Source organism: Macaca mulatta, chromosome 9 (genome assembly GCF_049350105.2).
Source record: "Macaca mulatta isolate MMU2019108-1 chromosome 9, T2T-MMU8v2.0, whole genome shotgun sequence".
Taxonomy (NCBI): Eukaryota; Metazoa; Chordata; class Mammalia; order Primates; family Cercopithecidae; genus Macaca; species Macaca mulatta.
This window is the reverse complement of record NC_133414.1, coordinates 70,510,535-70,531,792: the sequence shown is the minus strand read 5'-3', so window position 1 is coordinate 70,531,792 and position 21,258 is coordinate 70,510,535. Positions and strand designations below refer to the sequence as shown.

Here is a 21,258-nt window from a genome sequence, read left to right as displayed (position 1 = left end):
CCACAGCCCATTGAGGACATTTCTGAGACCAGTTCTGAGCTGCTTTGTGCAGGGGAACAGCACATGCCCACTCTGGCTTCCTCAGTGGCAGGGGCTTGGGGACAGGTGGGGGTGGCACTGGGGCTCAGCAGCCACACCGGAAGGTTTCTCAGGGAGTTCATCTCCCTGTTCTCTGAGCTGTCTTGCCTGTTTTGTTTGCCTCGGTCCCTTCCCCACCCCCACAGTTCTCTGTTAAATTGTGTTATTATATTTAAACAAATCAATTCCATTGCAGAGTTTTTCCTGTCCTAATGATGAGTTTGCAGCACAAATGCCATTGATTTCTCACAGCCCTGAAAACCAGTTGATGAATAGCACCAGGCTTGTCTTTGGAGAGGCACTTAGAGCAGCTCTGCATGGCCCCTTCTGCTTCTCCCCTGTGCTGTCCCCCTCATTCAGGACCCCACCCCCACCCCATACTCCACTGCCCCCTGAGTTGGGGCTGAAGTCGTGTGATAAAGGGAGATCTTCCGTGCCGGCCAGGGCGGGAATGTCATCGCAAGGGCCCGGCCCTATTCTGGTGGAACAATCATAGTGGAGATTTGTATTGATTTTGGCCAAAGGCAGGAGCGCAACTTACAGAGCAGAGAAGTGGTGCGTTGTGATCTTTGTCTTCCCTTACAAGTTCAGAGCGAGTTCCTGAGAGTGATGGCAGATAGCAGCTCAGACACCATTTCTAGACCTTGCTGGGGCTGCTGAAAGACCTTTGAGCACTGCTGTTTTAAAGGGAGGCTTCGGAGGTTTGAGAGCTGTCTGCGCTGGGGAGTGCAAAAATTCCCTTTGTGAAATCCTTCAGAACCTGCAGTGTTCAAAGTCACGGTTAAACCACTACCCAGGGCTTTGACTTTCAGATCACTGCCACGTGCACGGGCTTCTCTGAGCTTTCTTATGACCCTGGGGTTTGGGTGGGCAGGTAATATTGTTCCCATTTAGAGGCCGGCAGACTGAGTCAGGGTAGTCACTGGAGAGACGGAAGGGCTGCTTGTCCACTCCAAGTCTTGAATGCAGGAGCGGCTCCCATGTCTCCTCCTGCAAGGGTAATACATGGCAGGGAAACTACTCTCATCACCAGCCTTTTTGACCTGGCTTTCTGTGTGAGCCCAGGTCCTCGTGCAGGTGTCTCCACTCAGCTGCTGCCTGCAGCATACCACACAAGCCTGTGTGTTGGGCTGGAGTGAGGCAGGAGGGAGCAGCAAGGACTGTGGCATTCTGGAGAGTGCCTGCCCCACCTAAATTCCTAAAAGTTTGGACAACCCATGCCCGTAAAAGTATACTACATGGGATGGGACTGGGGGCCAAATCTGCTGCCTCCTCCCCTATTCTAATTCAAGCCTTTGTTTTGGAGACTAGAATGTGTGGCCCAGAATTGGAAATGGCTCTTCAAGGTCACAGCACAAAGCAGTGGTGAGCTGGAGTTTGGGTCTGGAAGAAGGCGATGAGGCCCCACAGACAGTGCTCTCTCCCCTCCCTCAGGCTTGGTAAGGCAGTGGGGTGGGGGCAGGGCCAGGGACCATGTCCTAGGGAAGACAGGCCCCTCACCTCGGACACCCAGGGGTGGCTCAGCAGGCCCCACTTCCCTTTTTTCTCCCTTCCTCCTTCCCTCCCACGCAGACAGACCTCCTGTCCCTGTAATCAGGTTAGCCTCCTGCTCCGATGAGCTGGACCAGCTGCCTCTTAATGGCCTGTCGACCTGGCCCCCTCGCTGGCTCTGGGGTGGGGGAGGGGAAGCTAAGACAAGAACTGTTGGTGGAAAGAGGCTGTCCACTTCCTTGATTCAGACCTTTCCACAGCTTCTAGGATAACGTCCAAGCCCTTAGAATGGCATCCAAGACCCTGCTTGCTTCTCCAGCGCCCACCTCCGGTACACTCTTTTCCTGCAGTCACATGATGCTGTTTCCTGCCTCCCTGCCTTTTCACATGCAGGTCCTTTGGCTACTTCCCACCTTCTCAGAAAACTCCTGTGCATCCTTCAAAACCCAATTTGTGCCTCTTCCTGGGGACTGCTTCCTCTGGGCTCCTGCCTGTGTACTCTCACAGCATTGGGTGCTCTGCTGGTCTGGAAATTATTCCCACTGTGTTGGCCTCCATTATTCCTGGATCTGGTTTCTCCCGAGTTCAGGGAGGAAAGGAAGAATATTCCCTTCCATCTGCACCTCAGGGGTACAGAGAAGTGCTCAGTGAAAGTATAGGGCCAGCAAAGAAGAGAGAAGTAGGGACCAGGGAAGAGAAAGAGACAAGAGTATAAAAACAGCTGCTCCCAGCCCCTCACACCGCCCTAGCCTGCTTCCTGCCAGGGAGGCCATTCCCAGCAACGCATGCCTGGCCTGAAATAGACACATGGGGGCCTTGGTAGTGCATTTTCATAGCTCAACACTAAGCAACCTCCTCCCCATATTCCTTGGGCACTGAAGCTCCCTCTCTTCCCAGGGCCTTGCCTCTGCAGCCAAGACCCCTCCTCCAGCAGTGCCCAGACCTCGCCCCTCTGTTCCTGTTAACTTTGTTTTATAAATAAATCATATAAATAGGCTCCTCTGATTCCTCGGAGCATGCAGTGTTTAAGGACTGGGGCACTGCCGCAGGCATAATTGTACTACCGAATCCATCAGCTGCCTAATTACCATTCATTTTGCATTTATTTCTGCTAATTAAAAAGAGAGAAACTCCTAACAACTTTTACGTAAATACTATATTTGTTCTATGTAAAGATGGGATGCTAATTTGCTGGTGATTAGCTGATTATCGGATTTTATAGCTGTCACACAGGATGGCCCTGTCTCCCATTTGCACCCCAGACACCACTTGAGGCCCCTGATCAGATATGGGAGGAAGGAGTCAAGGGAGACCCACCTGGGGGGTTCAAGGGCCTATATGAAGCCCAGGGTCACCAGGAGCACCATACGCCACTGGGGCCTGGGGCAGGGTAGCTGGAAGGTGCTGCAGTCTGATTGGTGAAGCTGGGAGGAACCTCTGGCTCACTCACTGCTTCCGTATAGATGGAGAAACTGAGACCGAGAGAGGCCTAGCACCTCCCAGCAAAACAGTGACCAGGGACAGAGTCAGACTGCTATTCTAGACTGGACTCGAGTGCCCATCCCACTGTAGTATACTATTGTCAGGAGGAATTTGCAGGGAGGTGGCTGCATGTGCTGCTGAAGAACCATGAGGACCGAACTCCAACCCATGCGGAGGAAACGGGCACTTAGCCCATGGCCCAAACTGAACCCTCTGTGTACCCTTCTGAAAACCTCCACCTCCTTCTACTTCCCTGGGAAGCCCTGGGCAGCCCTGGGCTCTGCTCCACGGCACCCTGACCACACTTAGCAAGGCTTTCTCCCAGCCTGGATCGAGACTTCCCCGGGACTGGCCTTGCACTCTGTGGGCTATCCGGACACATGTGAATTTCAAATTTTAACATTATGTGTGTATCTTCACATAACTAAGGAAAAAAATATAATTAGTACATCAAACCCATGATTTCACAGATCATAGTGCTTTTGATGAGGCTAAGTAAAAAAGAAAGTAATTGGTTTAAAGTTATTTAGTTAAATACTGTTTTGTTTATTTGTTTGTTTTTGTTTTTGAGATGGAGTTTCGCTCTTGTTGCCCAGGCTGGTGCTATCTTGGCTCACTGCAACCTCCACCTCCCAGGTTCAAGTGATTTTCCTGTCCCAGCCTCCTGAATAGGTGGTGTGACAGGCATGCACCACCACACCCAGCTAATTTTGTATTTTTAATAGAGAAGTGGTTTCACCATGTTGGTCAGGCTGGTCTCGAACTCCTGACCTCAGGTGATCTGCCCGCCTTGGCCTCCCAAAGTGCTAGGATTACAGGCATGAGCCACTGCACCTGGTCAATACATTTTTAAGTACATAAAGAATTAAGATGGAACATGGACACGGCTTACAGTACCTAATAACTGAGGGTGGGTTATTTGATAACTTGAGGAGGGTCTGAGAAGACCAGGTCAGAAGGCCAGGCAGTTGAGGTCAGGGTCAGCAGTGACCTGGGGCAGGGTGGGCCAGGTCTGCAGCCACCACTGCCCCATCCCATGACTGGGCAGAAGGTGCCCTAATATTGTGCCCTTCTCTTCCCAGCCCTGCAGTTGGTCAGAAGTAGCCCACAAGAGAGCAGTCATTTGTTCCCCCAGAGGTAGTTTCACTGGGACTCTGTTGGGGGAGGCCAGGAGGTTGGACGCTACCCCATTTCCCACCAAGCCACCAGTTGCGAGTGTGTCATTTCACATGGGCATGCGGAGCACCTGTTTTCCCTGACATTGCAAGGTGAGACACTCACTGGCCCCTGCTCTCTTTCTTCCTGGCCAATCTGAAAATGCCCAGTTCCAAAGTTAAAGGGATAACAGCTTTGACAAGACCAGGTGTTGTCTGGGTGGCCAGAGAGCTAAGGGTCAAGGTCAGTGTGGCCCATTGGAGATCCCCAAGGCTTTGGGGTCCAAGGACCATGGTTCCAGGCCTGGCTGCTGCCTCCCGGAGCTTCAGTCTCCTCCTCTGTAAGATGGAGACAGTTGTGCTGAAAGCGTTCTGAGAGTCATGTGCAAAGTGTCCCTCAGAGCAAGACTCAGTACAGCCGGCAGTGAGCCCAGTTCCAGGGGCCCCCTCGGCCGCCGCTGTGTCTGTGCCGCCAGAGATCTCCCGCTCATCAGCCCCTTTATCACCCTGTACACAATCAGGGGAAGCCTGGAAGGCCACTGGGGCTGAGGGCAGATGAAAAACAAAGAGAGAAGACAAAGGCACTGCTCCTAGGGGCCAAAAGGCACCTGCCTCCTCCCCCAGGCCTGGCCTTGGCCACCCCAGGCCTCCAGGACCTGCCCCGCCCCTCCAGAAGGATAGTCTCAGAACTCATATAGGGTCACCACTCTCAGGGGACCCTCAGGAAGTCACTCCTCTCCAGGCCACCTTTTCTTATCCGTAAAATGAGAGAATTGGACAACAGGCCATGTGACCTTTGGCAAACCTTCCCCCTCTCCCAACCCTCCAGGGTCTCCTTGGGGCAGGCCCAGCCCTTCTCTAGGCTTCCCCAGCCTGTCCCAGGAAGTCAAGACGGTGCCCACTTCTGCCCATGGGGAGGATCCCAGCCCTGCCTTGAGCAGAGTGAGGTAAGCAGGAGGCTTCTGTTTCCTGCCGAGATGTTGGGACGCGCTGAGTGCTCAGTGCGTCTGTGTAGAATGAATGCATGATTTCATCAGAAGGGGGCCTACTCAGTGTCAGCCCTAGGTTGCTGCTGCTGTTGAATCCTCTCGGGGAAGGAGACCCTTCTGGCCTCTTGAGGGAGGTGGAGAGAAGTGGTGAAGGGCTGGCAATGGCATCCGTGCCAGGCTGTCTGGCTTCACATCTTGGTTGTGTGACCTTGGACTGGTTTCTTAACCTCTCTGTTTCCTCATCTGTTAAAAATGGGTACAATACCTACCTCATAGGTTGTGGTAAGATTAAATGGATTAATTTACATAAAGTGCTTAGAACAGTACAGCTAAAGGTTAAATATCACTATCCATTTCATCACTCTTACTATGGTTAGAGGGAGGCTTACAGGGAAGCACATGAAGATGAGGCATCCTGGCCTCTCCCGTGCACAGCCTTGGTGAAGCCTGGGAATTGCTGGGAGCTATAGAGTGTTCTAGGTGGGAGGGGCAGCAGTTTGCAAACAGGAACATTTCTATATAAGTATTTCTGGTAAACTGATAAAACAGGGGCCTCATGAGAAAGGGGCATGAATTCCTAAGATTCTAGAAATTTGTTGTGATTTCTTTTCTGATTCTAAATATATATTTGTAATTTGAAATCATTTTTAAAACAGGGCCTCCAAAATTGTATAAGCCTCAGGCCCTGCAGCCTGAGCCATTCCTGATTGTTTCTGTTACTGTGATTGTATTTCTGTGGCCCAGCCCTGTGCTGCCCACCTCGGTGGCCCTCACAGGATGGCCCAGCCTTGGGGTCCCAGGGACCTGTCTTCTCACCCTGTGGACAGCGGTGTTATGTGCAGGCTGGCCTCTGAGCTGTGGTCTACACTTCACACCCCAGATGGAGGGAGCCCTGAGGGGGCAGACAAAGGAAAATGGGTCCCTCACGGAAGGTCTCTGAAGGAGTCTTCCCTGAATATGCAGGACACAGAGCCCTGTGCCCAGAGACTTGGTGACCAGCCCTGCTGCCCCCACTCACCACGGACCAGGTGTGGCAGGCCGGGCCCCTCTCCCTTCCCACTCCCCCTCGGTGTGTGCCCTGGTGGGCAGGCAGTGGCGGGTGGGGCCGTGGGAAGCAGGCTGGTGAGTTGGAACAGTCACCCCTATAGCGGTCGTTGAGTGACTGGCTGTGCGCCAAGCTTCAGGTTCCTGCCGGGTGCAGACCCAGAATGGTCCCAGCCCTCTGGGAGCTCTCCTGGTAACTGGGACCACAAGATTTGCACCTGGAAGGGCAAGGGGTGAGCAGTGGAAGGCTGTACTAGACCCATCTCTCTCCAAGAGGAGGCCGGAGAGCCCAGAGGTCATGAGGGCTGGACCCTGGGGGAGGACCTCCGAGAGGACGGGCCCTTGGCTGGGGGGGCTCCCAGCGTGGGCATTGTGGGCCCTGGTGCCTCTGCTGGCAGCAGGGCCTCTCAGCCCAGGCTCTGACAGGGACATTTATAACTCACAGCTGTGCGGTCCTGGACCCAACTGACTGTGGTAAACCGATCTGGCTTCAGGAAGTCCCGTCCCGAGGCCACTCCCCATCCCGACCCCCACACTCTCCTTCACCTCCTGACACCCACATCCTGTTCTCAGTGGGAGGGGCAGGCAGCGGGCACCAGGCCAGAGGCCCAGCCAGGGTCTCCAACCTGTGGGCAGAGTGGGAGAGGACAGAGAGCAGCAGTGAGGCCCCAGTGCTGCTGGGTGCCCACTATTGCCAGCCTCCTCTCAAAGCACACACAAGGAGGCAGAGGCCCAGAGGCAGTGCAAGGTCCCCAGGATCCCACAGGGTCAGAGCGCCAAGAGCACAGGTTGTAGGGCTCAGGGGCATGTTCTGTGCTTCCAGATCTACCTATACCTAGAGAGGGGATTCGCCTTCTGGCCCCTGTGGCCCCACTCCAGCCAAAAGGAGCCTGATGGGAGGAGCAGAGTGAACTAGAGGCCAAAGAGAATGCTGGGAAAGACACCATTTTGGGCCCTGGGCCTTGGCCTGGTCCTCCTTTGGGACACCTCATCCCCAAGATGCCTTGTGCTCATCTACCTAGATCCTCCCAGCCTAGTTCAAGCGTGGGGACAAAAATGGTCTTGCCCAGTGCTAGAAAGAGAGACGGTACTAAAGGCTGCAGCACACCATAGCTCTGACCCCTTACATTCCTTGGCCTGATATGCTGACCAGTTCTTGGGCTCCACCAGCCAGCCCGCCCCTCCTCCATGCCTCTCCCTCTCCTTCTGCACAACATAAGGGCTGATAGACAGTAGGGAGTTTGCCAAAGCTTGGCCCGTGTAACTCTGGTAATCTACGGCAAGATTCTAGAATGAGGTATTACCCAAAGGGACGTATATTTTTGTTTTACTAATTACAATTTATTAAAGTGTATCAGAAATATATAACTAGCCTATCAAATCAATTATTTCAAGGGCATGATTGCTTTGGACAAGGCCAGATTTATTGGAGCTTAAAAAAAACTGAGTAGCCCCGTCTCTACTAAAAAGTACAAAAAACTAGCCGGGCGAGGTGGCGGGCGCCTGTAGTCCCAGCTACTTGGGAGGCTGAGGCAGGAGAATGGCGTGAACCCGGGAGGCGGAGCTTGCAGTGAGCTGAGATCTGGCCACTGCACTCCAGCCTGGGTGACAGAGCGAGACTCCGTCTCAAAAAAAAAAAAAAAAAAAGTGAGTAGAAGGTGAACATTAAATTAAGTCATCATGCAGGTAGATCTCAGCTCAGACCAAGAATCCTAAAGAGTGTGGGGGAAGAGCTGAAGTTGGGGGAGCACAATCTTAAGTCCTCACCAGGGCTCTTTCCTGCTTTAAACTCTGCATCTGGGCCTCCTCTCCCAGTTATAAGCGAAACAGGCAGCCCCGGACCTCGTAGGAGGGGCGAGGGAGTGAGCCGGTTTTCCCGAGGAGGTGCGTACTCACATAAAATGGCTCCAAGTGTTGGTCAGGGATCTGGTGAGCAATTCATAATGAGGAAAGAATTCAGGCAGGGGTCACACAGTGGCTTTGGAAGTGGCTGCCGGCCGGCCGTGTGAGATAATTCCCCGAAGCCAGGCACGGCGCAGAGAGGAGGCCACGGCAAGGGCTTTGTACACCCGGCTAAAAATACCCCCGACAGCTTCTCCCTGTCACCCTGCCTGGGGCCCGCACAGGAAAGTGATGGTGTTCTGCTTTTCTTGCTAGGAAGAGAAAGACAGCACCAAGTCCCCAGTCCCGGAAGAAACAAAACTTATATTTATATATTTTTCAAAATCCCACTAGGAGGAATTGGCTTGCTGGTTGGAGTGCGGCTGGGCGGAGAAGACACAGCCAACTCTGATAAATCAGGCATCCCGGGGTGTGCTTAAGTGACCCAAGAGGCCACTGAGATTAGCTCGGCGGCAGGGACAGAGGTGGGAGGGGAGTGGACGGGCTGTCTGCACACCGGCCTGCTCTCACACATGTCCCATCTCCCCCCTGTGTACCCAGGAGGAAGAGGAGGAGGCCCATTGGTGTCAGACCAATGCTGCAAGGGGTGTGAGGAGAGGAGCTGCTGTTTTCACTGAGCTGCCATACCCCGAAAGGTAACACCAGCCCCCGATGCCCAGACCGTACCATCACCTAAGCCTGGCCAGGGGCAAGCTCTAGCAGCCTGGAAGTGCTGTGGCTGGCCCAGAGCTGAGGGTTTTCAGCTGCTTTCCCTGCCTTTCCTGGGCCTGGCTGCAGGGCCTCTCCCTAACTCCTTGTGTGGTGCTCATACTGCCAGAAAAGGCTTCTGGGTGTCAGTTTGTCTGTCTCCAAAATGGGGCACTGGGCTCAGGTCCTACACTTACCTCAGTTCTCAAGGAGTCTCTGAGTCAGTTATGTCTGATTTGGTTGAGCCATCTTAGCAGCCTGGCTCAGTTGGAACTCTAGGAGTGTAGCCAGGGGTCCCAGCCCTTGTGGATGTGGGATTCTAAGGCCATGAGGTCCACAGTGCCATGTGGGGCTTGAGAAGAGAGGATTTTCCAGAGCAGACCTGGCTGAAGATGTGCTCCGCTGGGGATGTGGCTGTGGTCTCCTTTGTGGAAGCATTCACAATTCCAAAGTTCTCCCTGTCAGCTCTGGGCAAGAATTATTATCTGCATTTTCAGACCACGAGAACAAAGCACAGGGAAGTTAATGATGCCTGCCAGGGATCACACAGTGAGCTCTGGCCACGCCACAGCAACTTGGCTTCATCCTATTTGCCATTCCAGCTTCTGTGCTTTTACTTTGACCATACTGTACTCATCCTCTCAAGAGAAGTTCTGCTTTTGAGGCCAAGCAACCACTAGTCTGTATTGTGTGCCTGTGATTCCCATCCCTCCATCCACCCGTCATCCATCCACTTACCTCTCCATCTCTCCATCCATCCCTCTTTCTTTTTGTCCATCCACACTCATCCACCCATTCATCTCTCCACCACCCATCCATCCTTCCATCCACCTACTTACCCACCCATTCCCCCCATCCACTCAGCTGTTCATCCACCCATCTATTTACTCTTTGATTCACTCATCAAATATTCATGGAGTCTCACACCAGGCCAGGCCTGCATTAGGGGTTGGGGTTTTTGTTTTTGTTTTTGTTTTTTTAGGCAGGGTCTCATTCTGTCACCCAGGTTGGGGCGCAGCGACATGAACATGATTCACTGCAGCCTTGACCTTCCAGGCTCAAGCAGTTCTCCCACTTCAGCCTCCGATGTAGCTGGGACCACAGGCATGCACCGCCATACCCAGCTGATTTTTAAATTTTTGTGGAAACAGGGTCTCACTTTGTTGCCCAGGGGTGGGTTTTGAAGACGGAGCCAATCTAGCCCTGCCCTGAGAGGGTGTGGTGTGCAATGGAGTCCGACTCAGATCCCAAAGCCAGACTGAGTTCCATAAGGCAGTGCTCAAAGCCTGTGTGGTGACCATGACTACACAGGGGAGGGGGTGGGAGGACATGGCTGATTCTGCAGGCAGACATTCGGGGAGGAGGAGGCGGCATTGCTCATGCATTCATTCCCCAGGTGTTTACCGAGAAAGTCTGTCAGGAACTCTGTAAGTTTTGGAGCTATAGCAGGGAATACAGCGGACAAAACTCCCTGCCCTTGTGGCACTTGTATTCTCATGAGGAGGCATGGACAGTAAATACCTAAAAAGTGAATGGATCAGGTGATGCTAAGTTTGAAGAAGACGGATTTAGCCAGGTAGGAGTGCAGAGTATACAGTGTAAAGTATCCTTTCACAAGGCAAGGAAAGCTTCTTCTTCTTTTTTTTTTTTTTTTTTTTTTTTGAGACAGGCTCTCACTCTGTCACTGTAACCTCGACCTCCCAAGCTGAAGTGATTCTCCCACCTCAGCCTCCTGAGTAGCTGGGACTACAGGCACACACCACCATGCCTGGCTAATTTGTGTACTTTTAGTAGAGATGGGGTTTCGCCATGTTGCCCAGACTGGTCTCGAACTCCTGGACTTAAGTGATCCACCTGCCTCAGCCTCCCAAAGTTCTGGGATTACAGGTGTGAGCCACTCCGCCTGGCCCAAGAAAGGCTTCTGTTAAGTTGGCCATTTAACAGATACCTGAATGCAGCCAGGGAGTCTGCAGGGGTGTACCTGACCTGTTCAAAGAAATACAGGTAATCCAGTGTGGCCGGGAGGATGTCAGGATAGGAGGTGAAGTCAGAGAGATCATGGAGGACCCACTTGTGTAGGCGGACAAGCGTGGAACAGAGAGATAGATGGGAAACTGTTGCCCACATCCAGGTAGAGGTGATGGGAACGGGGACGAAGGGGTAGTGGAGGAAGAGGTGGGAAGCCATTGAAGGCTGAAGGCAGGCTCGTTAGTGGATTAGAGGTGGAGGATTTAAAAAGACGGGGAGTCAAGGAAGGCCCTTGGGTTTGGGACAGGAGCCAGTGGTAGAAGGGAGGTGGTTATTTGCTCAGCCAGGGGCAGTGGCCGGGGAGGGCTGTGTGAAGCTGAGGAGTTCTGTTTCAGACACACTGAATTTGAGATGCCTTTGAGACGTTCAAGTGGAAAGATTGAGTGGGCAGCTGGATATATGAGTCTGAAAGGCAGAGAGAGGTCCTGGACTAGAGATATAAATTTGGGAGTTGTCGTGGATTGATGGTGTTGCAAGTCGTGAGGCAGATGAGATCACTTGAGAAGTGTGCGGCGCTTGAGAGGGTCAGGAGCCTGAGTGTGAGTCACGGGGCACCCAGCCCTTTGGGGAGTGAGGGTGGGGAAGGGGTCTGCGAGGAGCTGGAGAAGGTGCAGCCAGGGAGGGGAACCGAAAGCAGGCTCTGAGTGGACAAGCAAGACTGCTGGGCAGTGCGCCGAAAGGACTCTGTATGCTGCAGTGGGAACAGCCTACGCAAAGGCTCAGAGGCCTCAGTAAACCAGCCATATTTGGAGAGGGCTGATGGAGAGGGAGGAGAGACCACACCGCCTTACTGCCCACACTTGGCCACACGGGAGCTAGGGACTGTGGGCGAGCGCATGCCCAAGCTCTCCCTGTCACCCTGGCCGGCACTCCCTGACCCCGGCTGAGCGTCTTGCCCTGATGTCTGTCCACTTTCGCATTTTCTTCAGCTAGCACTACGGACCTCCTTCCTGCTTTCTGGGGCTCGTCCCCCTTGTCCAAAAACACAGGGCTCCAGGTGGCAGCTCACGTGCTGCCCATGGGGGAGAGGCACCGAGCAGCTCCCTATTGAGCATCGTGTGGATCTTTTATCCTAAAAGACGTGAACCTTCCCAGGCCACGAGTGTGTGTCAGAGCGCCTGCTCCCGGTTAGGGGAGGGAGCTCTCTGCCTTTGGTGGGCAATCATGTACATGCGTGTCAGTGTTGTATCACTTCATTCTTTCTCCATCTCTGTCTCTCTCTTTCTCAGCCTCTACTGCAAACATCAGCAGTGCCCCCTCTAGGCCAGGCCCTGGGCTGGGTAGGATCCCGAGGAACAGGTGTGCTCCCGACCTTCCAGGAGCTCCCCACCACTCCATCTCTCCCTTGGCTCCTGAATGTACCTTTTTGGTGCTCAGAAACCTGAGCCTGACTTAGAATTCCAGCTTTGCCACCCACCAGTAGTATGTCTTGGGGTGCTGCAGCTGCCCTGTACTGCAGTTCACAAGAGAGGGCACCCTGAGACCCTGGAAACAGACCCAGGAGTTTCTGAGCTATCCCTCTGCTCTGGCTGAGGTTTGATCCTAGGCCCAGTCACCCCTCCCTCCACAATAGAGTTGTGGGTCTTGTCAGGTGCTCTCCCCTTTCAGCATACAGCTCTAGTCCCACCTTCTCCAGGAAGCCTCCCTTGACCACTCTGAGGTCAACCAGGGTTTTCTAAGTACCTGTGTTGTGCCAAAAGAAGGGCTCGAGTCAGGGTGTGCAGAGATGACAGTGGACGGTTTCTACGCTGAGAACTGGCAGTCCAGATGGGGTGGTGGGGGGACAGGTAAAGAACCCACACCTTCCAGCATAACAGTGAGCACTGCAGGTGCCCAGCAGAGAGAACGGCCTTGGCTTGGTCAGGAACGGCTGCATACAGTATAGTTGCCCTGAACAAGGCCAGAGGCCGGGTAGGTGTGCAAGGTGCGATGCGGGCGGGGGGGTGGGGGTGGAGAGAAGTGTGTCCAGGCAAAGGAGCCGCAGGAGCACAGTCCAGCACGTCTGCAGAGTGAGTGCGGTCTGACATGACTGGGACGTGAGAGGAGGTTCAGGAGACTTTTCCAGGCTGAGAATTGAATGGAGCCAGGCAGGGACTTGTGGACCTCCTCTCCCTTGGGAAAGAGTCAGGGGCAGATGTCCCTCCAGCTCTGCATCGAGGACTAGGACAGCAGCAGCAGCTGCTCTGATGATGCATGGCTCCGTGGCAGGGCCATGGCAGGAGGCTTCGGGTAATCTCATTAGTGTGCCCGGTGGAGGGGACGAGTAATCCCATGCCTTTAGACTCACTTTTCCTTAAGCCGGTCCCTACCCATTCTCTCCCTAAATCCTTGTACTGCTTTGGTGACATCAGGTGGGACTGGACTGGACTTACCTCCATTGAACTGATGGGTAAAACAGGTTAGAGAGGAAAATTCTTGCGTGATGCCATAGCTCACAAGGGACAGGAACGGCGTCCGTCTGACTCCAGAACCCATGCTCTTATAACCCTCTACCATCTCCCAGACTGTCTTAGATTATCCAGGCTTATAGACTGCCCCTCCACTGTCCTCATTTTGCAGGTGAGGAAACTGAGGCCCAGAGAAGGTAAGACACTTGCCTAGGGCCACGCAGCAAGTTAAGGACAGAACTGGCACCAGAAGCTCACCTGGCCTGTTTGTGTCCCCACCCCACCCCACAAGCAGGCACAGGGATCCCCCTGGTCCCTGCCCACTTCTGCCTGGAGTACCCACTGTGCTTGGTCTTCCTGCAGTCTTTGGCACTGGCTCCAGTGGAAGGCACCAAGCTCCTCATCAGAAGGCTCCATTGTGCCTATTGTTTAAATATAGATTACTAATGAAATGCCTTTTCATTGCCTTCCCAGTGAATAGTTTCCGTGTAAAGTTAATTTGCAGTGTTATGTAAATTCTGTTTAACTTCAATCAAGTTTCTAATTATGTTTTTACCGCAGTAATTCCCATTTGATTTGTCATCTCCTGTTAGGTATTCGATGTTCGGTGGGCGGGCTTGCTTTCCGTCTGCCTCTCGGTTTTCCAAGGCCCTGACCTCCTCTCTGCTGTGTGTCTGTCTCTGTGGCTCCTGGCTTCTTCATCCCCTTCAGCTTCTTGGTGGCTCATTTCACACCTCCTCGCCATCCCTCCATCTGTCTCCTGCTTTCCTCCTTCCTTCTTTCTTCCTCTTGCCCAGCTGCACCTTCTTCCCCTTCTGTTTTCTTCTTTGTCTCCCCTCCTCCCGCCTTCTTGCCCTCTTTCCCCCTCTCCCTGTTTCTGTATCTATCTTCCTTCTCTGTATCTTCTTTATGTATCTTCCTTCCTTCTCTCTATTCCGCTCATGCCTTGCCTCTCACTCTTCCTCCCTTTCTGTATCTTTCTCTATTGCCAAGACTCTCTCTCCTGCCTCCTCTGCTCACCTTTCCATCCCCGTGCTCCTCCTCTCCTGAGGTCTTCTCTCCCTCCTCCTCCACGGTAGAGCCTTTCCCGAGGCTGCATTCCGGAGTGCCCGCGACAGAGCCTGAGAGGTGTGCTGGGCTAGGGGCTGGGACCACCAGAGGAGCCCTGTGCAGCCCTGAGATGGTGGGGTGGGGGACTGGTGAACAACACAGAGTCTAGGGTTGGGGTCTCCGGGTTCAAATCCCACCCCACCCCTTGTTAACTGTGTGACCTTCAGGTTAGTTCACATTGATTTCTGTGCTGCATCTGTAAAATGGGGTGATAATTTTACCTGCCTCCACAGTAGAGCCCTTCCCTAGGCTGCATTCTGGGCTGAGTGCCCGCAACAGACAGGTGTGCTGGGCTGGGGGCTGCCCAGCCCTGTGCAGCCCTGAGACGGTGGGGTGGGGGATTGGTGAAGAACACAGAGTCATAGAGTTATTGTGAGGAGTCAGTGAGATAACGTATGTGAAGGGCTTTAGTGGAGGGAGGGGCTTAGCCAGAATTAGCCTTTTTCTTTCTTAAGAGACAGGGTCTTGCTCTGTCACCCAGGGTGGAGTGCAGTGGCTCACTGCAGCCTTGACCTCCCAGGCTCAGCTGAACCTCCCACTCAGCCTTCTCAATACCTGGGACTACAGCTGCATTCCACCATGCCTGGCTAATTTTTAAAATTTTTGTTAGAAACAAGGTCTCACTGTGTTGTCCAGGCTGGTCTCAAACTCCTGGGCTCAAGCAGTCCTCCCGCCCCAGCCTCTCAACATGCTGGGATTATAGGTGTGAGCCACCACACCCAGCCCAGGAATTAGCTTTTATTTGGGAACTCTTGGCTATGCCTTTCATTTTTTGTGGCCTTCCTGAGATGCATCCGCAGTGAGTTTCTGGAGTCCTGGGGGTCAGGCCTGAGGCCAGGGCAGGGTGGGAGCTGGATGCAGATCCGCATAGAGCTGGCATTTCCCTCTCCCCACTCTCCACCCCTCAGCCTTCCTCCCCTACAGCAGGGTCTCAGCTCTGCCTGTCAAAAGATGTGGCCTCCTTCCCTCTTAGTGGGACCATCTCAGGCTGTGAGGACAAGCCTGCCACCCTGGGGTAGTAGCGGAGGCACACATCCCCAGTGCTGGAAAAGTCCTCAAGACTCTGGCCCACAGACCTTTCCCAAGCAACAGACCAAAGGCAGAGCTGCTCCTGCTGAGTCGGACTAGACACCCCCTTTTTCTACCCTCCCTCACCCCCTAAATGCCCCAAAGGCTATAATATACCATGGACTCCAGCTACCAAACCACTGGTCCAGCTGCAGCATGTTGGCAGCTCTGCCATTGATCACAGGGACTTCTCTCTGAGACTCTGCTTCCCTCCTGTGTGGCCCCAACGTTGGGCTTTGGGATTCTCCCTGAGTGTGGGGATTGTCCCTGTAGTCAGAGAACGGCTGGGCAGCCACAGTTTCCCAGCAGACATCTGCCCTCTGGCTGGGGAGGGCGGAAGGAAAACACCAGACAGAGGCAGGGCTGGGGCTGGGCGGGTGCTCTGCCCCCTCCCTCTGCTCCCGCTTCCTCCCCCACTCTGCTGGGCTTCCCACCCACCAAGCCCCTGGCACATCCAGGAAGCAGAAAACAAGTGCTGGGGGAGGGCATTCTTCTGAGTGAAGAAGGGCAGCCGGTCACTTGTCCTTCAGAGACACAGGAGCCTGGGCCACATGACCACCTGACCCACAAATGGCTGTGCATGTGTGTAGTGTACGTGTGTGTAGTGTACATGTGTGTGTGTGTGTGTGTATCCCTGTCCCTGGTCAAGGAAACCTTAGCCATCACGTGGCTGCTTTCTCTCCCTATTTGTCCAAGTAAGCAGTTCAGGCCAGCTGCAGCCAGGAGGCCGTGACACAGAGCCAGGGAGAAAGGCCGCATTGGTGTGGGTGGTGGCAGTGAGGATCGCCATGGGCATCAGGGAGCCCTGAACTGGGTCCCAGAGCTCTTGGGCCTCAGAATATGGTATGGGGAGGCCTGGGCTGGGGAATGGCCTTGCTCTGATCCTCTGCCCTCCCTGGACCTCTGACCTCCCAGCCCCAACCCGCTTGTCGAGAAAAGGCACAGAGCTTGATAACAGAGAACCCTCCCAGCCCTAAATGGAGAGGGTGGGCACCTTCTGACCAGGGGGAGCCCAGAAAGGCAGAGTCCTTGCCAGAGAAAGGGGCACACATGGGCACAGGCACCGCGTGTATGGCCCCCGGAGTATGCGTTAGAGCCCTGACCTCTGTGGCAGGAGTGTGGAAGCCAGGCCTCCCACGTGCATCCATCAGGCCACTGATTTATTAGCACCTACTGTGTGCCAGGACCTGGGCTGGGCAGGGATAGGGGTTGTCAGAACACAGACCTTCTGGAACCTTTGTCAAACCCTCACCTCTGTGATATATTTTCTTCCCATTGGATGGGCAGTATCACCTTTCATTGCAAAACCTCTGTTGATCTTGTCATGAGCTGGCCATTTCGCACCCCACTGCCATTCCAGGAGGATGCAACCCCTACATTGTTGCAGAACCAGGAAGAGCAGTGAGAGGCACCACCAAGCCTCTCATGGACCAAGCAGGTGTTTCTAGCCAGGGAGAGTGTCCCCTTCCTCTAGGGAGGTGTGAGCCAGAGCCTGGGCTTCCAGAGCAAATGTGTGCATGTGGGCAGAACACAGAGGCCCTGGGCTTGGACACCTGGGGGCCTTCTCCTAGCCCACATGGGCAGCAGAGCACCAGGGGAAGTGGCAGCTGCAGAGTGGGGCCTCCCCGGGCCTTCATCGAGGTTTGTCATCCTGCATACTGTGTCTTGCGTAGATGACACCGTCCCTGGGGGCCTGGAGGAGGAGGGCTGTGGTGGCTTTTTGGGGCCATGCTTCTGAGAGCCCACCTGCATTCATGTGTCTGTTTGTCTCCCTCCTCCCTGTTTCTTCCCTCCTTCCTTCCTCTGACAAACATTTCCTGGCACTCAAGTCTATACAAGGCCCGTGCTCCACAAAAGATACATCCCTCACCCTGCGTGATCACTGCTGAACTGGAATCCAGCAACATTCTAGGGTGGGCCCAGGGCCAGGCCCAGCTGAGGCCTAGGAGAGAGCTGGCTCTTGGCTAGGGAGCAGGGCATGGCTGACCCCACAGGCTTCCCTGGGTTCTGAGGACGCTTAGGCGTACTTCCGCAGGATAGGCCCATGGCAGAGCCCACCAGGTGCCTGAGACAAGGGGGTATAGAGAGCCGGCATCAGGGCCACGCAGAGCATCATCAGACCTTGTCTCTGTTGTGATGAGATCTAGGGTATTCAACCTGGAAGAGTCCCACAGGCTCGTGTGCTCAGGCTGTTCTGGGAAACGCCTGTTCAGAAAAGGGGTAGAGCTGGGTGGCCAGGGCTGAGGGTGACGCAGGTCCGCCATCATGCCACTTAAAACTGAATGTGGATTCTGGGCAGAGGTGGTTGTAAAGCTGCTGGGTCAGCATCCCAGAATGCTGCCTAGGCCTGTACGTCCCCAGCCTCAACTTGCGTATCTCTGGGGTCGTGAGGCTTACTACTGCCATCCTGTAGCTCCTCCTGGGACATTGGGTGCTGGCCTCCCACCAGACTGACGCTGACTTCTGTCTTCTACTCTGTTTGTCTTAGGGCCACAGACTTTAGGCCTTTGGCAGTTTCCGATTGAGTCCCTCCCGGGCTTTCCTCCCTGCAGGCAAAGCATCAAGCTGGGTCTACACGGCCCCACCAGGGCCTGTTTGATTGGGGTAATCTGGACAAGTCATCAGTGTCCTGTGCTCGCGGCCAGGGTGTGGCTAAAGTCAGTTCCTGCCTAAGCTGGGCTGACCCACCTTCTCACCACTCAGGGCCTCCCGGGGCCAGGAGGGACTGCTGTGGGCTCGCTTCATGACGAGGCCCTTGGGCTGCCTTTGGTACATGCAGGAGACCTGGATCCCTGCTCTGTCCCTGTCTCCGTCTCTGTCCCTGTCCCTGGGGTAATCTCGAGCAAGGCCAGGCCCCAGGCAGGCCCGCACCCCCTCCCATCTGTGTTCCTCCCCAGCACTAAGCCAAGAGGCTTTTGTCCCTGGTGGGCCCTCGGCCAGCTGGAAGAGTCTTCCTTGCTCTCTGGCCTATTTGCTTTCTGAGTCCCTGTTGGCCAGGCAGCCTTGGGGGCAGCTGCCTCCCAGAGCCTGTGCCCTGGGAGAGCATGAATGGGCAGGAGAGGGGGCTGGAGAGGGCTGAGGGCCTCTGTTCAGATCTCTGCCCTCACTGGGTCGGGCTGCCAACTTTTGCACTCCCACCATACCCCCAGCCTGTGGACAGGTAAGCCTCCAGTTCCTGAGGCCACAGGGAATGGGCTGGGTTCACCTGGAGGCCATGGGTAGCCCTGCAGCCCTTGGGCCAAGCTCCCTTCCCACCCGGACTCCTCCAGACACTTCAGAGGTTCAGGCATGCCCAGCCAGGGTCGGGTGAAGGGGTCTTCCTCTAGGCGCTGTGCCTGTGGTTAACATCACGTTGTCCTCATGTCGGGCTGCGTGGCCTCGTGGGGTAGCATGCCTCCTGCAGGAGCTCGACCTCCAGGAAGTTCTGCATTCGAAGCCTGGTCGTGGCCTTGCTTCACTTTTCCTCTCATCCTGGTCTCTCGGGCATGACTTCTCCCAGGGGACGCTGCTGTCTGCTGAGTTGGAAAGGCAGGGATTCGATCAGGGGCCCCTGCTCAGCTGTGTCTGAAGTGTGCCCTTCTGGGAAGAAAACCCATTTTTGTCGAGGCCTCACACTGGAAAATGAATGGTGGGAGGCCTAGAGGTAAGAGGCCAAAGGCCACTAAGCAGGCCAGCGTGGCCTGCCCACTCCAGCCCACAGAAAACACTGGTGCTTCTGAGGAGGCTCCCTCGGCCCTCCCTCTCCCCTGGGCTGGGTGGGGCCAGTGGGACAGGAAGCCAGGGCGGGCCTGGAGGACGGGGCTCAGGGTGGCCTGGGCCTGAGCCAGGGATGAGGCGAAACCCAACTCTGGCCTGGCCCCAGGCCGCAGCCGTGCAGGTCACTAGGCCTCGGCGAGTGGCCACCCGCCCACCCAACAGGAAGCCCTGCCCAGACACCACCTTTGCCCCACCCCGTATTCTCTACAGCTGGCACTTCTCCTATTTCCCGTGGGAGCTGCTGCCAGGAATCGTGCCCTCTAGAGAAAGGAAGCCCGACCTCGGGCCGCCCTGCCTCTGGCCTGCACTGACCCCCTCCCTGAGCCTCCCCATGGTGGCAGCTCTGGGCCCATGCCCATCCCGCACCCCCCACACATACTAATGACTTATCTCCTCTCAGACGCAGCCTGTGACCCTTGGGGACCTAGCAGGAGAAACCTCACAGCGGGGCTAGGCCTGGGAGCCAGGAGGCTGGGGCTCTTGGTCTGGGATCTTCCACCAGCCTGCTGGTCCACCTGGGCAAGTCACTCAGCCACTCTGGGTCTCATCTGTAGAAAAACGGGGAGAGGCAGACGCTCTGCCCAGCAATGAGCATCCCATGGGATAAAGGGTTTGGGGTGGATTGAATGTATGCCCTGTGAAGGCAGCCAGGCTTGGGGGGTGACAACACAAAACCTCCCATCCACCCCTGTCTGCCTGGAAAGGAGCCCCTTTTCCCAGGAGCCGGGCGATGGAGCAGGCCTCCATCTCTCAGCTCTGCTCAGGGAGCCGGGCCAGAAGCAGGGATGGGGCTGCGCTGAGGGGCAGGCTCTCCCACCACCCTCCCAACCCCGTCCTCTTCCTCCCTTCTGGTAAGTGCTCTCTGACCCACGACCCACCTCCCCAAGCAAGCCCAAGCCCACCTCAGTATCAGCAGGGGTAGCAGCTTAGGGGATCAGCCGTGTCTTAAAGGGGGCCAAGCAGAGGGGTCAGGGCACCACGGGGAAGGACCCAAGTCGTTGTGACATTGGATGGGCTAAGACAGATCCGGGGGCCATCTCGAGCTCCTGGGCGAGCTGAAAGCTTGTCAGCAGCAGGGAAGAGCAGGCACCTGAGCAGCCAAGCCCCTGCCATGGGGTGGCCACAGCTCAGACTCTGGTGGCCTTGGACACATTGCCGCTCTGAGCCTCAGTGTCTGCATCCGGCAAGTGGACCTTTTGGAGCCAGTGTCTTAGGGTGCTGTGAGAAGTCCTTGAGATTTGGGAACACCGTGCTGGGCCCCCTGCGTCCCTTCCCTTTGAGTCAGCCTTTTCCGTGTGAGGGAAACGTTACAGGTCAGGGTTAGGACTAGACCTCATAGGCAGTGGGGAGCCACTGAAAGTTCTTAGAGGAGTAGTGAGTTCATGGGGAGAGGAGCTGACAGCAGAGAAGCCTGGCACACTCATCCAGTGTTGGGGCCCTGATTCAGGAGGGGGTCACAGGGCAAAGAAAGTTGGCCCATGTGGGTGTCAGCACCAGCTGAGCTTGGGAGGCCTCGTTTTCCTCCTGTAGCTGCGTGCCTGTCCGCGAGGCTGGAGAGGCACTGCTCGGAGCCAGCACTGAGGCTGGCACCACCACCCCTCCTTCTTCCTCTGGTGCCTCTGTGTCCCACCGGCGTGGGGTTGTCTGGGTTTCCCACTCAGGCCTGGGTGGGCCCCACTGCTCCTCCCTCCCTCCATGGCTTTTAACTCTGAATGGGAGTGGACTCTGGAGGCTGCAGTGGGCTGTGGGATGTGAGCCAGGGTGGGGGCATTGGCGGTGGGTGGAGTCACGGGCTGGGTGGCCATGAGTCAGGAATTGCTGGGCCTGTGTGTCATCTGGCTGTGTGCTGTGCTGGCTCCTCCTGCCTGTCTGCCTCATCTCGCCCGCCGCCATCTGGGCCCCTGGGCTGCTCCACCAGGTGATGGTGCTCTGCTCTGTTTCTAAGAGTTCAAAACCTAGGATGGAATAGTCAGGGGACCTGGCTGTAGGGCCCAGGCTCCCCAACACCGAAGGTGACCTTGGACAGGTCCCCTTCCTCTTTGAACCAGTTTCCCTCATTGAAGAGTGAATATTAGGCTGGCC

General features: G+C 55.3%; 1 protein-coding gene across 27 annotated transcripts in view; it reads left to right on the top strand.

The window, feature by feature from the left end:
• ZMIZ1 (zinc finger MIZ-type containing 1) overlaps nucleotides 1-21,258 on the top strand; it is a 244,518-nt gene that overhangs the window by 60,958 nt on the left and 162,302 nt on the right. For 19 of the 27 annotated variants that reach the window (XM_077946511.1, XM_077946499.1, XM_077946505.1 and 16 more), the window contains one exon: nucleotides 8,681-8,775. The exons of the other annotated variants lie outside the window; for them this stretch is intronic. The gene's annotated coding sequence lies outside the window, so the exon portion shown is untranslated. The remainder of the gene's footprint in view (nucleotides 1-8,680; nucleotides 8,776-21,258) is intronic. 27 annotated transcript variants of the gene reach the window in all.